Below are 13,681 nucleotides of genomic sequence, written 5' to 3'. Positions count from 1 at the left end.
TGAGCGCCCGAACACTACCTCCAGGGGCCTAACCCCTGGAGGCCTGAACCCCAGCTCCAGGGGCCCAACCCCTGGGGCCCCAACACCAGCTCCAGGAGCCCAACCCCTGCGGGCCCCAACACCAGCTCCAGGGCCCCAACCCCAGAGCGCCCGAACCATAGCTCCAGGGGCCTCACCCCTGGGGGCCCCAACACCAGCTCCAGGGCCCCCACCCCTGGGGGCCCCAATACCAGCTCCAGTAGACCAACCCCTGGGCGCCCCAACACCAGCTCCAAGGGCCCAACCTCTGAGCGCCCGAACAATACCTCCAGGGGCCTAACCGCTGGGGGCCCCAACACCAGCTGCAGGGGCACAAATCCTGAGCGCCTGAACCATAGCTCCAGGGGCCTAACCTCTGGGGACCCCCACCCAAGCTCCAAGGACCCAACAACTGGGGGCCACAACACCAGCTCCAGGGGCCCAACCCCTGAGCGCCCAAATCATAGCTCCAGGGGCCTTACCCTCTGGGGCCCCAACCACAGCTCCAGGGGCCCAACCCCTGGGGGCCCCAACACCAGCTCCAGGGGCCTAACCCCCGGGGGCCCCAACCCCAGCTCCAGGGGACGAACCCTTGGGGACCCAACACCAGCTCCAGGGGCCCAACCCCTGAGCGCCTGAACCATAGCTCCAGGGGCCTAACCCCTGGGGCCCCAAAACCAGCTCCAGGGGCCCAATCCATGGGGGCCCGAACACTACCTCCAGGGGCCTAACCCATAGGGGCCCCAACACAAGCTCCAGGGGCTCAACTCCTGAGCGTCCGAACCATAGCTCCAGGGTCTTAACCCCCGGGGGCCGCAACCCCAGCCCCAGGGGCCCAACCCATGGGGGCCCCAACACCAGCTCCAGGGGCCGAACCCCTAGGGGCCCCAACACCAGCTCCAGGGACCAAATTCCAGAGCGCTCAAACCATAGCTCCAGGGGCCTAACCCCCGGGGGCCACAAACCCAGCTCCAAGGGCTCAACCCCTGGGGGCCCCAACACCAGCTCCAGGAGCCCAACCCCTGGGGGCCCCAACACCAGCTCCAGGGACCAAATTCCAGAGCGCTCGAACCATAGCTCCAGGGGCCTAACCCCTAGTATCCCCCACCCCAGCTCAAAGGGTCCAACCCCTGGGGGCCCCAACCCCTGGGGAACCAACACCAGCTCCAGGGACACCAACCCCTGAGCGCCCAAATCATAGCTCCAGGGGTCTAAACCCTGGGGCCCCAACACCAGCTCCAGGGGCCCAACCCCTTGGGGCCTCAACACCAGCTCCAAAAGCCCAACCCCTGAGCGCCCGAATCATAGCTCCAGGGGTCTAAACCCTGGGGCCCCAACATCAGCTCCAGGGGCCCAACCCCTGAGCTCCCGAACCATAGCACCAGGGGCCTAAACCCCGGGGGCCCCAACCCCAGCTCCAGGGGCCTAATCCCTGGGGGTCCCAACACCAGCTCCAGGAGCCCAACCCCTCGGGGCCCCAAAACCAGCTCCAGGGCCCCAACCCCTGAGCGCCTGAACCATAGCTCCAGAAGCCCAACCCCTGAGCGCCCTAACCATAGCTCCAGGGACCTCACCCCTGGGGGCCTCAACAACAGCTCCAGGGGCCCAACCCCTGGGGTCCCCAACAACAGCTCCAGGGGCCCAACCCCTGAGCGCCCGAACCATAGCACCAGGGGCCCAACCCCTGAGCGCCCGAAACATAGCTGCAGGGTCCTAACCCCTGGGGGCCCCAACACCAGCTCCAGGGGCCCAACCGCAGAGCGCCCGAACAATACCTCCAGGGGCCTAAACTCTGGGGGCCCCAACAGCAGCTACAGGGGCCCAACTCCTGAGCGCCCGAACCATAGCTACAGGGGCCTGACTCCTGGGGGCCCCAACACCAGCTCCAGGGGCCCAACCCCTGGGGGCTCCAACACCAGCTCCAGGAGCCCAAACCTTGGGGGCCCCAACACCAGCTCCAGGGGCCCAACCCAAGAGCGCCCGAACCATAGCTCGAGGGGCCTAACCCCTGGGGACCCAACACCAGTTCCAGGGGCCCAACCCCTGAGCGCCCGAACCATAGCTCCAGGGCCTAACCCCTGGGGGCCCCAACACCAGCTCCAGGGGCCCAACCCCTGAGCGCCCGAACCATAGCTCCAGGGGCCTAACCCCTGGGGGCCCCAACACCAGCTCCAGGGGCCCAGACCCTGGGGGCCCCAATAGCAGCTGCAGAGGCCCAACTCCTGAGCGCTCGAACCATAGCTCCAGAGGCCTAAACCCCGGGGGCGCCAACCCCAGCTAAACGGGCCCAACCCCTGGGGGCCCCAACACCAGCTCCAGGAGCTTAACCCCTGGGGGCCTGAACACCAGCTCCAGGGGCCCAAACCCAGAGCGGCAGAACCATAGCTCCAGGGTCTCAACCCCTGAGCGCCCGAACCATAGCTCCAGGGGCCTTACCCCGGGGTTCCCAACACCAGCTCCAGGGGCCCAACCAATGGGGGCCCCAACACCAGCTCCACTGGCCCAACCCCTGGGGGCCCCAACACCAGCTCCAAGGGCCCAACCCCTGAGCGCCCTAACCATAGCTCCAAGGGCCTAACCCCTGGGTTCCCCAAACCCAGCTCCAAGGGTCCAACCCCAGAACGCCCGAACTATAGCTCCAGGGGCCTAACCCCCGGTGGCCCCAACCCCAGCTCCATTAGCCCAACCCCTGGTGCCCTCGACCCCAGCTCCAAAGGGTCAACCCCTGAGCGCCCGAACCATAGCTCCAGGGGCCCAACTCCTGAGCGCCCGAACCATAGCTCTAGGGGTCTAACCACTGGGGCCCCAACACCAGCTCCAGGGGCCCAACCCCTGGGAGCCCGAAAACCAGCACTAGCGGCCTAACCCCGGAGCGACCGAACCATAGCTCCAGGGGTCTAATCCCGGGGGCACCAACACCAGCTCCAGGGGCCAACCCATGAGTGACCGAACAATACCTCCAGGGGCCTAACCCCTGGGGGCTCCAAAACCAGCACTAGGGGCCCAACCCCTGAGCGCCCGAACCATATCTCCAGGGGCCTAACCCCCGGTGGCCCCAACCCCAGCTCCATTAGGCCAACCCCTGGTGCCCTCGACCCCAGCTCCAAAGGGTCAACCCCTGAGCGCCCGAACCATAGCTCCAGGGGCCCAACCCCTGAGCGCCCGAACCATAGCTCCAGGGGCCTAACCCCTGGGTGCCCCAACACCAGCTCCACGGGCCGAACCCCTGGGGGCCGCAACACCAGCTCCAGGGGACCAACCCCTGAGCGCCCGAACCATAGCTTCAGGGGCCTAACCCCTGGGGCTCCAACACCAGCTCCAGGGGCTGAACCCCTGGGGGCCCCAACACCAGCTCCAGGGGCTCAACCCCTGAGCGCCCGAACCATACCTCCAGGGGCCTAACCCCTGGGGGCCCAAACACGAGTTCCAGGGGCCCAACCCCTGAGACCCCGAACCATACCTCCAGGAGCCCAGCCCCTGGGGGCCCCAGCACCAGCTCCAGGGGCTCAACCCCAAAGCGCCCGAACCATAGCTCCAAGGGCCTAACCCCTGGGGGTCCGCACCGCAGCTCCAAGGGCCCAACCCCTGAGCGACCGAACCATAGCTCCAGGGACCTAACCCCTGGGGGCCCCAACCCCACCTCCAGGGGTCCAACCCCTGGGGGCCAAAACACCAGCTCCAGGGGCCCAACCCCTGAGCGCCCGAACTATAGCTCCAGGGGTCTAACCCCTGGGGGCCCGAACCCCAGCTCCAAGAGAACAACCCCTGAGCGCCCGAACCATAGCACCAGGGGTCTAAACCCCGGGGGCCCCAACCCCAGCTCCAGGGGCCTAATCCCTGGGAATCCCAACACCAGCTCCAGGAGCCCAACCCCTGGGGGCCCCAAAACCAGCTCCAGGGCCCCAACCCCTGAGCGCCCGAACCATAGCTTCAGGGGCCTAACCCCTGGGGCTCCAACACCAGCTCCAGGGGCTGAACCCCTGGGGGCCCCAACACCAGCTCCAGGGGCTCAACCCCTGAGCGCCCGAACCATACCTCCAGGGGCCTAACCCCTGGGGGCCCAAACACGAGTTCCAGGGGCCCAACCCCTGAGACCCCGAACCATACCTCCAGGAGCCCAGCCCCTGGGGGCCCCAGCACCAGCTCCAGGGGCTCAACCCCAAAGCGCCCGAACCATAGCTCCAAGGGCCTAACCCCTGGGGGTCCGCACCGCAGCTCCAAGGGCCCAACCCCTGAGCGACCGAACCATAGCTCCAGGGACCTAACCCCTGGGGGCCCCAACCCCACCTCCAGGGGTCCAACCCCTGGGGGCCAAAACACCAGCTCCAGGGGCCCAACCCCTGAGCGCCCGAACTATAGCTCCAGGGGTCTAACCCCTGGGGGCCCGAACCCCAGCTCCAAGAGAACAACCCCTGAGCGCCCGAACCATAGCACCAGGGGTCTAAACCCCGGGGGCCCCAACCCCAGCTCCAGGGGCCTAATCCCTGGGAATCCCAACACCAGCTCCAGGAGCCCAACCCCTGGGGGCCCCAAAACCAGCTCCAGGGCCCCAACCCCTGAGCGCCCGAACCATAGCTCCAGAGGCCCAACCCCTGAGCGCTCTAACCATAGCTCCAGCGGCCTCACCCCTGGGGGCCCCAACACCAGCTCCAGGGGCCCAACCCCTGAGCGCCCGAACCATAGCTCCAGGGGCTCATTCCCTTAGCGCCCTAACCATAGCTCCAAGGGCCTAACCCCTGGGTACAACAACCCCAGCTCCAAGGGTCCAACACTGAGCGCCTGAACCATAGCTCCAGGGGCCCAACCCCTGCTGGCCCCAGCACCAGCTCCAGGGGCCCAACCCCTGAGCGCCTGAACAATACCTTCAGGGGCCAAACCCCTGGGGGCCCCAAGACCAGCTAAAGGGGCGCAATCCCTGAGCGACCGAACCATAGCTCCAGGGGCCTGACCCCTGGGGGTCGCCACCCCAGCTGAAAGGGCCCAAACCCTGAGCGCCCGAACCATAGCACCAGGGGCCCAACCCCTGAGCGTCCGAAACATAGCTGCAGGGGCCTAACCCCTGGGGGCCCAAACACCAGCTCCAGGGGCCCAACCGCAGAGCGCCCGAACAATACCTCCATGGGCCTAAACTCTGGGGGCCCCAACACCAGCTCCAGGGGCCCAACACCTGGGGGCCCCAACACCAGCACCAGGGGCCCAACTCCTGAGCGCCCGAACCATAGCTCCAGGGGCCTGCCCCCTGGGGGTCCGAACACCAGCTCCAGGGGCCCAACCCCTGGGGGCCGCAACACCAGCTCCAGGAGCCCAAACCTTGGGGGCCCCAACACCAGCTCCAGGGGCCCAACCCCTGAGCGCCCGAACCATAGCTCCAGGGGCCTAACCCACGGGGGCCCCAACCCCAGCTCCAGGGACCCAAACCCTGGGGACCTCAACACCAGCTCCAGGGGCTCAACCCCTAAGCGCCCGAACCATAGCTCCAGGGGCTTAACCCCCGGGGGTCCGAACCACAGGTCCAGGGGCAAAACCTCTGGGGGCCCCAACACCAGCTCCAGAAGCCCAACCCTTGGGGGCCCCAACACCAGCTCCAGGGGCGCAACCCCAGAGCGCCCGAACCATAGCTCCAGGGGCCCAAGCCCTGAGCGCCCGAACCATAGCTCCAGGGGCCTCCCCCGTGGGGGCCCCAAAACCAGTCCAGGGGCCAAACCCCTGGGGGCCCTAACACCAGCTCCAGGGGCCCAAACCCCTAGCGCTCTAACGATAGCTCCAAAGGCCTAACACCTGGGCTCCGCAACCCTAGCTCCAAGGGTCCAACCCCTGAGCGCCTGAACCATAGCTCCACGGGCCTAACCCCTGGGAGCCCCAACCCCAGCTCCAGGGGCCCAACCCCTGGAGGCCCCAACACCAGCTCCAAGGGCCCAACCTCTGAGCGCCCGAAACATAGCTACAGGGGCCTAACCCCTGGGGGCCCCCAGCCCATCTCCAAGGGCCCAACCCCTGAGCGCCCGAACCATAGCTCCAGGGTCCTAACCCCCAGGGGCCGAACTCCAGCTCCAGGTGCCCAACCCCTAGGGTCCTCGACCCCAACTCCAGAGGCCCAGCCCCTGAGTGCCCGAACCATAGCTCCAGGGGCCTAACCCCCGGGTGCCCCAACCCAAGCACCAAGGGCCCAACCCCTGAGCGCCTGAACCATAGCTCCAGGGGCCCAACCCCTGAGCGCCCGAACCATAGCTCTAGGGTAATACCCACTGGGGCCCCAACACCAGCTCCACGGGCCCAACTCCTGGGGACCACAACACCAGGTGAAGTGGCCCATCCCCTGGGGGCCCCAACCCCAGCTCCAGAGACCCTACCCCCGAGGGCCCTAACCATAGCTCCAAGGGCCTAACCCCTGGGCTCCCCAATCCCAGCTCCACGGGTCCAACCAATGAGCGCCCGAACCATAACTCCAGGGGCCTAACCCCCGAGGGCCCCAAACCCAGCTGTAGGGGTCCAAACCCTGGGGGCCCCAACCCCTGGGGAACCAACACCAGCTCCAGGGACACCAACCCCTGAGCGCCCGAATCATAGCTCCAGGGGTCTAAACCCTGGGGCCCCAACACCAGCTCCAGGGGCCCAACCCCTTGGGGCCTCAACACCAGCTCCAAAAGCCCAACCCCGGAGCGCCCGAATCATAGCTGAAGGGGTCTAAACCCTGGGGCCCCAACATCAGCTCCAGGGGCCTAACCCCTGGGGGCCCGAACCCCAGCTCCAAGAGCCCAACCCCTGAGCTCCCGAACCATAGCACCAGGGGCCTAAACCCCGGGGGCCCCAACCCCAGCTCCAGGGGCCTAATCCCTGGGGGTCCCAACACCAGCTCCAGGAGCCCAACCCCTTGGGGCCCCAAAACCAGCTCCAGGGCCCCAACCCCTGAGCGCCTGAACCATAGCTCCAGAAACCCAACCCCTGAGCGCCCTAACCATAGCTCCAGGGGCCCAACCCCTGAGCGCCCGAAACATAGCTGCAGGGTCCTAACCCCTGGGGGCCCCAACACCAGCTCCAGGGGCCCAACCCCAGAGCGCCCGAACAATACCTCCAGGGGCCTAAACTCTGGGGGCCCCAACACCAGCTCCAGGGGGACAACCTCTGAGCGCCCGAACAATAGCACCAGGGGCCCAACCCCTGAGCGCCCGAAACATAGCTGCAGGGTCCTAACCCCTGGGGGCCCCAACACCAGCTCCAGGGGCCCAACCCCAGAGCGCCCGAACAATACCTCCAGGGGCCTAAACTCTGGGGGCCCCAACACCAGCTCCAGGGGCCCAACTCCTGAGCGCCCGAACCATAGCTACAGGGGCCTGACTCCTGGGGGCCCCAACACCAGCTCCAGGGGCCCAACCCCTGGGGGCTCCAACACCAGCTCCAGGAGCCCAAACCTTGGGGGCCCCAACACCAGCTCCAGGGGCCCAACCCAAGAGCGCCCGAACCATAGCTCGAGGGGCCTAACCCCTGGGGACTCAACACCAGTTCCAGGGGCCCAACCCCTGAGCGCCCGAACCATAGCTCCAGGGCCTAACCCCTGGGGGCCCCAACAAAAGCTCCAGGGGCCCAACCCCTGAGCGCCCGAACCATAGCTCCAGGGGCCTAACCCCTGGGGGCCCCAACACCAGCTCCAGGGGCCCAACCTATGAGCGCCCGAACAATAACTCCAGGGACCTAACCCCTGGGTGCCCCCAACACCAGCTCCAGGGGCCCAGCCCCTGGGGGCCCCAATAGCAGCTGCAGAGGCCCAACTCCTGAGCGCTCGAACCATAGCTCCAGAGGCCTAAACCCCGGGGGCGCCAACCCCAGCTCAACAGGCCCAACCCCTGGGGGCCCCAACACCAGCTCCAGGAGCTTAACCCCTGGGGGCCTGAACACCAGCTCCAGGGGCCCAAACCCAGAGCGGCAGAACCATAGCTCCAGGGTCTCAACCCCTGAGCGCCCGAACCATAGCTCCAGGGGCCTCACCCCGGGGTCCCCAACACCAGCTCCAGGGGCCCAACCAATGGGGGCCCCAACACCAGCTCCACTGGCCCAACCCCTGGGGGCCCCAACACCAGCTCCAAGGGCCCAACCCCTGAGCGCCCTAACCATAGCTCCATGGGCCTAACCCCTGGGTTCCCCAAACCCAGCTCCAAGGGTCCAACCCCAGAACGCCCGAACTATAGCTCCAGGGGCCTAACCCCCGGTGGCCCCAACCCCAGCTCCATTAGCCCAACCCCTGGTGCCCTCGACCCCAGCTCCAAAGGGTCAACCCCTGAGCGCCCGAACCATAGCTCCAGGGGCCCAACTCCTGAGCGCCCGAACCATAGCTCTAGGGGTCTAACCACTGGGGCCCCAACACCAGCTCCAGGGGCCCAACCCCTGGGAGCCCGAAAACCAGCACTAGCGGCCCAACCCCGGAGCGACCGAACCATAGCTCCAGGGGTCTAATCCCGGGGGCACCAACACCAGCTCCAGGGGCCAACCCATGAGTGACCGAACAATACCTCCAGGGGCCTAACCCCTGGGGGCTCCAAAACCAGCACTAGGGGCCCAACCCCTGAGCGCCCGAACCATATCTCCAGGGGCCTAACCCCCGGTGGCCCCAACCCCAGCTCCATTAGGCCAACCCCTGGTGCCCTCGACCCCAGCTCCAAAGGGTCAACCCCTGAGCGCCCGAACCATAGCTCCAGGGGCCCAACCCCTGAGCGCCCGAACCATAGCTCCAGGGGCCTAACCCCTGGGTGCCCCAACACCAGCTCCACGGGCCGAACCCCTGGGGGCCGCAACACCAGCTCCAGGGGACCAACCCCTGAGCGCCCGAACCATAGCTTCAGGGGCCTAACCCCTGGGGCTCCAACACCAGCTCCAGGGGCTGAACCCCTGGGGGCCCCAACACCAGCTCCAGGGGCTCAACCCCTCAGCGCCCGAACCATACCTCCAGGGGCCTAACCCCTGGGGGCCCAAACACGAGTTCCAGGGGCCCAACCCCTGAGACCCCGAACCATACCTCCAGGAGCCCAACCCCTGGGGGCCCCAGCACCAGCTCCAGGGGCTCAACCCGAAAGCGCCCGAACCATAGCTCCAAGAGCATAACCCCTGGGGGTCCGCACCGCAGCTCCAAGGGCCCAACCCCTGAGCGACCGAACCATAGCTCCAGGGGCCTGCCCCCTGGAGGTCCCAACACCAGCTCCAGGGGCCCAACCCCTGGGGGCCGCAACACCAGCTCCAGGAGCCCAAACCTTGGGGGCCCCAACACCAGCTCCAGGGGCCCAACCCAAGAGCGCCCGAACCATAGCTCCAGGGGCCTAACCCGTGGGGGCCCCAACACCAGCTCCAGGGGCCCAACCCCTTAGCGCCCGAACCATAGCTCCAGGGGCCTAACCCGTGGGGGCCCCAACACCAGCTCCAGGGGCCCAACCCATGAGCGCCCGAACAATACCTCCAGGGACCTAAACCCTGGGTGCCTTCAACAGCAGCTCCAGGGGCCCAGCCCCTGGGGGACCCAATACCAGCTGCAGAGGCCCAACTCCTGAGCGCCCGAACCATAGCTCCAGGGGCCTAACCCCCGGGGGCGCCAACTCCAGCTCAAGGGGCCCAGCCCCTGGGGGCCCCAACACCAGCTCCAGGAGCCCAACCCCTGGGGGCCTGAACACCAGCTCCAGGGGCCCAAACCCAGAGCGGCCGAACCATAGCTCCAGGGTCCAAACCCCTGAGCGCCCGAACCATAGCTCCAGGGGCCTCACCCCGGGGGCCCCAACCCCAGGTCCAGGGGCCAAACCCTTGGGGCCCTCGACCGCAGCTCCAGGGGCCCAACCCCTAAGCGCCCGAACGATAGCTCCAGGGGCTTAACCCCCGGGGGCTCCAACACCAGCTCCAGGGGCCCAACCCCTGAGCGCCTAAATCATAGCTCCAGGGGCCTAACCCCCGGGGGCCCCAACCACAGCTCCAGGGGCGCAACTCCAGAGCGTCTGAACCATAGCTCCAGGGGCCCAACCCCTGAACGCCCGTACCATAGCTCAAGGGGCCTCACCCCTGGGGGCCCCAACACCAGTTCCAGTGGCCCAACCCCTGGGGGCCCCAAACCCAGGTCTAGGGTCCCAACCCCTGAGCGCACTAACCATGGCTCCAATGGCCTAATCCCTGGGCTCCCCAACCCCAGCTCCAAGGGTCCAACCCCTGAGCGTCCGAACTATAGCTCCAGGGGCCTAACTCCCGGGGGCCCCAACCCCCGTTCCAGGGTCTCATCCCCTGGGGGCCCCAACACCAACTCCAGGGGCGCAAACTCTGAGCGCCTGAACCATAGCTCCAAGGGGCTAACTCCTGGGGGCCCCAGCACCAGCTCCAGGAGCCCAACGTCTGGGGCCCCCAACACCAGCTCCAGGATCCCAAACCCTGGGGGCCCCAACCCCAGCTCCAAGGGCCCAACCCCTGAGCGCCCGAACCATAGCTCCAGGGGCCTAACCCCTGGGGTCCCAACCCCAGCTCAAAGGGTCCAACCTCTGAGCACCCGAACCATAGCTCCAGGGGCCTAACCCCAGGGAGCCCCAAACCAAGCTCCAGGGTCCCAACCCCTGGGGGCCCCAACACCAGGTCCAGGGGCCCAAACTCTGAGCGCCCGAACCATAGCTCCAGGGGCCTAACCCCCGGAGGACCCAACCCCAGCTCCAGGGGCCCAAACCCTGAGTGCACGAACCATAGCTCCAGGGGCCCAACCCCTGGGGCCCTCGACGCCAGCTCCAGGAGCCCAACCCCTGAGCACCGGAACCATAGCTCCAGGGGCCTAACCCCCGGGGGCCACAACCCCAGCTCCAAGGGCCCAACCCCTGAGCGCCTGAACCATAGTTCCAGGGGCCTAACCCGTAGAGTCCCCAACACTAGCTCCAGGGGCCGAACCCCTGGAGGCCCCAACACCAGCTCCAGGGACTCAACCCCTGGGGGCCCCAACACCAGCTATAAGGGCCCAATCCCTGAGCGCCCGAACCATTGCTCCAAGGGCCCAACCCCTGTGCGCCCAAACCATAGCTCCAGGGGCCTAACCCGTGGGGGCAACAATACCAGCTCCAGGGGCCCAACCCCTGGGGGCTCCAACACGAACTCCAGGGGCCCAACCCCTGAGTGCCCGAACCATAGCTCCAGGGGCCTAACCCCTGGGGGCCCCAACCCCAGCTCCAAGGGCCCAACCTCTGAGCGCCCGAATCATAGCTCCAGGGGCCTAACCGCTGGGGGCCCCTACACCAGATCCAGCGGCCCAACCCCTGAGCGCCCGAACCATAGCTCAAGGGGCCGAACCCCTGAGCGCCCGAACTATAGCTCCAGGGGCCTAACCCCTGGGGGCCCCCAATGAGCTCCAAGAGCCCAACCCCTGAGCGAACAAACCATAGCTCCAGGGGCCTAACCCTGGGGGGACCAACCCCAGCTCCAGGGGCCCAACCCCTGAGCGCCCGAACCATAGCTCCAGGGGCATAACCCCTGGGGGCCACAACCCCTGTTCCAAGGGTCCAACCCCTGACCACCCGAACCATAGCTCCAGGGGCCTAACCCCAGCGGGCCCCAACCCCAGATCCAGGGGCCAAACCCTGGGGGCCCGAAAACCAGCTCCAGGGGCCCAACCCCTGAGCGCCCGAACCATAGCTCCAGGGACCTAACCTCCGGGAGCCCCAACCCCAGCTCCAGGGGCCCAACCCCTGGGGGCCCCAACAGCAGCTCCAGGGGTCCAACCCCTGAGCGCCCGAACCATAGCTCCAGGGGCCTAAACCCTGGGGGCCCCATCCCTAGCTCCAAGGGCCCAATCCCTGAGCGCCCGAACCATAGCTCCAGGGGCCTAACCCCTGCAGGCGCCAACCGCAGCTCCAAGGGCCCAACCCCTGAGCACCCGAAGCATGGCTCCAGGGGCATAACCCCTGGGGGCCCCTACCCCATATCCAGGGGCCGAACCCCTGGGGGCCGCAACACCAGCTCCACGGACCCAACCGCTGAGCGCCCAAACTATAGTTTCAGGGGCCTAACCCCCGGGGGCCTGAACCCCAGCTCCAGGGGCCCAACCCCTGGGGCCTCGACCCCAGTTCCAGAGGCCCAACCCCTGAACGCCCGAACCATAGCTCCAGGGGCCTAACTTTCGGGGGCCCCAACCCCAGCACCAAGGGCCCAAACCCTGAGCGCTCGAACCAAAGCTCCAGGGGCCTATCCCCTGGAGACCCCAAAACCAGCTCCAGGGGCAAAACACCTGGGTGCCCCAACACCAGCTCCAGGGGCCCAACCCCAGAGCGCCCGAACCATAGCTCCAGGGGCCTAACCCCTGGGGGCCACAACCCCTGCTCCAAGAGTCCAACACCTGAGCACCCGAACTAAAGCTCCAAGGGCCTAACCCCAGGGGGCCCAACCCCAGCTCCAGGGGTCCAAACCCTGGGGGCCCCAACACAAGCTCCAGGGGCCCAAACCCTGAGCGCCCGAACCATACCTCCAGGGGCCTAACCCCTGGGGGCCCTCACCCCAGCTCCAAGGGCCCAAACCCTGAGCGCTCGAACCATAGCTACAGGGGACTAACCCCTGGGGGCCCCAACGTCAGCTCTAGGGGCCCAGCCCCTGTGGTTCCCAACACCAGCTCTAGAGGCCCAACCCCTGAGCATCCGTACCATAGCTCCAGGGACCTAAACCCTGTGGAAACCCAACCCCAGCTCCAGGGGCCCAACCGCTGGGGCCCTCGACCCCAGCTCCAGGGGTCCAACCCCTGGGGGCCTCAACACCAGCTCTATGGACCCAACCGCTGAGCGCCCGAACTATAGCACCAGGGGTCTAACCCCCGGGGGCCCGAAACCCAGCTCCAGGGACCCAACCCCTGGGGCTCTCGACCCCAGTTCCAGAGGCCCAACCCCTGAACGCCCGAACCATAGCTCCAGGGGCCTATCCCCTGGGGGCCCCATGAAAAGCTCCAGGGGCAAAAACCCTGGGTGCCCCAACACCAGCTCCAGGGGCCCAACCCCAGAGCGCCCGAACCATAGCTCCAGGGGCCTAACCACTGGAGCCCACAACCCCTGCTCCAAGGGTCCAACCCCTGAGCACCCGAACCATAGCTCCAGGGGCCTAACCCCAGGGGGCCCCAACCCCAGCTGCATTAGATGAACCCCTGGAGCCCTCGACCCCAGCTCCAAGGCCCCAACCCCTGAGCGCCTGAACCATAGCTCCAGAGGCCTAATCCCTGGGGTCCCCAACGCGAGCTCCAGGGGCCAAACCCTGGGGGCCCGAAAACCAGCTCCAGGGGCCCAACCCCTGAGCGCCCGAACCATAGCTCCAGGGGCCTAACCCCTGGGGGCCCCAACCTCAGCTCCAGGGGCCGAGGCCCTGGGGGCCTCAACACCAGCTCCAGGGGCCGAACCCCTGAGCGCCCGAACCATAGCTCCAGGGACCTAACCCCCGGGGGCCCCAACCCCAGCTCCAGGGGCCCAACCCCTGGGGGCCCCAACACCAGCTCCAGGGGCCCAACCCCTGAGCGCCCAAACCATAGCTCCAGGGGCGTAACCCCTGGGGGCTCCATCCGCAGCTCCAATGGCCCAACCCCTTAGCGCCCGAAGCATAGCTCCAGGGGCATAACCCCTGGGGGCACCTACCCCATATTCAGGGGCCCAACCCCTGGAGGCCCCAACACCAGCTCCACGGACCCAACCCC

This window comes from Gopherus flavomarginatus, unplaced genomic scaffold (genome assembly GCF_025201925.1).
Source record: "Gopherus flavomarginatus isolate rGopFla2 unplaced genomic scaffold, rGopFla2.mat.asm mat_scaffold_87_arrow_ctg1, whole genome shotgun sequence".
Lineage (NCBI taxonomy): Eukaryota > Metazoa > Chordata > Testudines > Testudinidae > Gopherus > Gopherus flavomarginatus.
Note: the sequence above shows the minus strand (reverse complement) of the source record.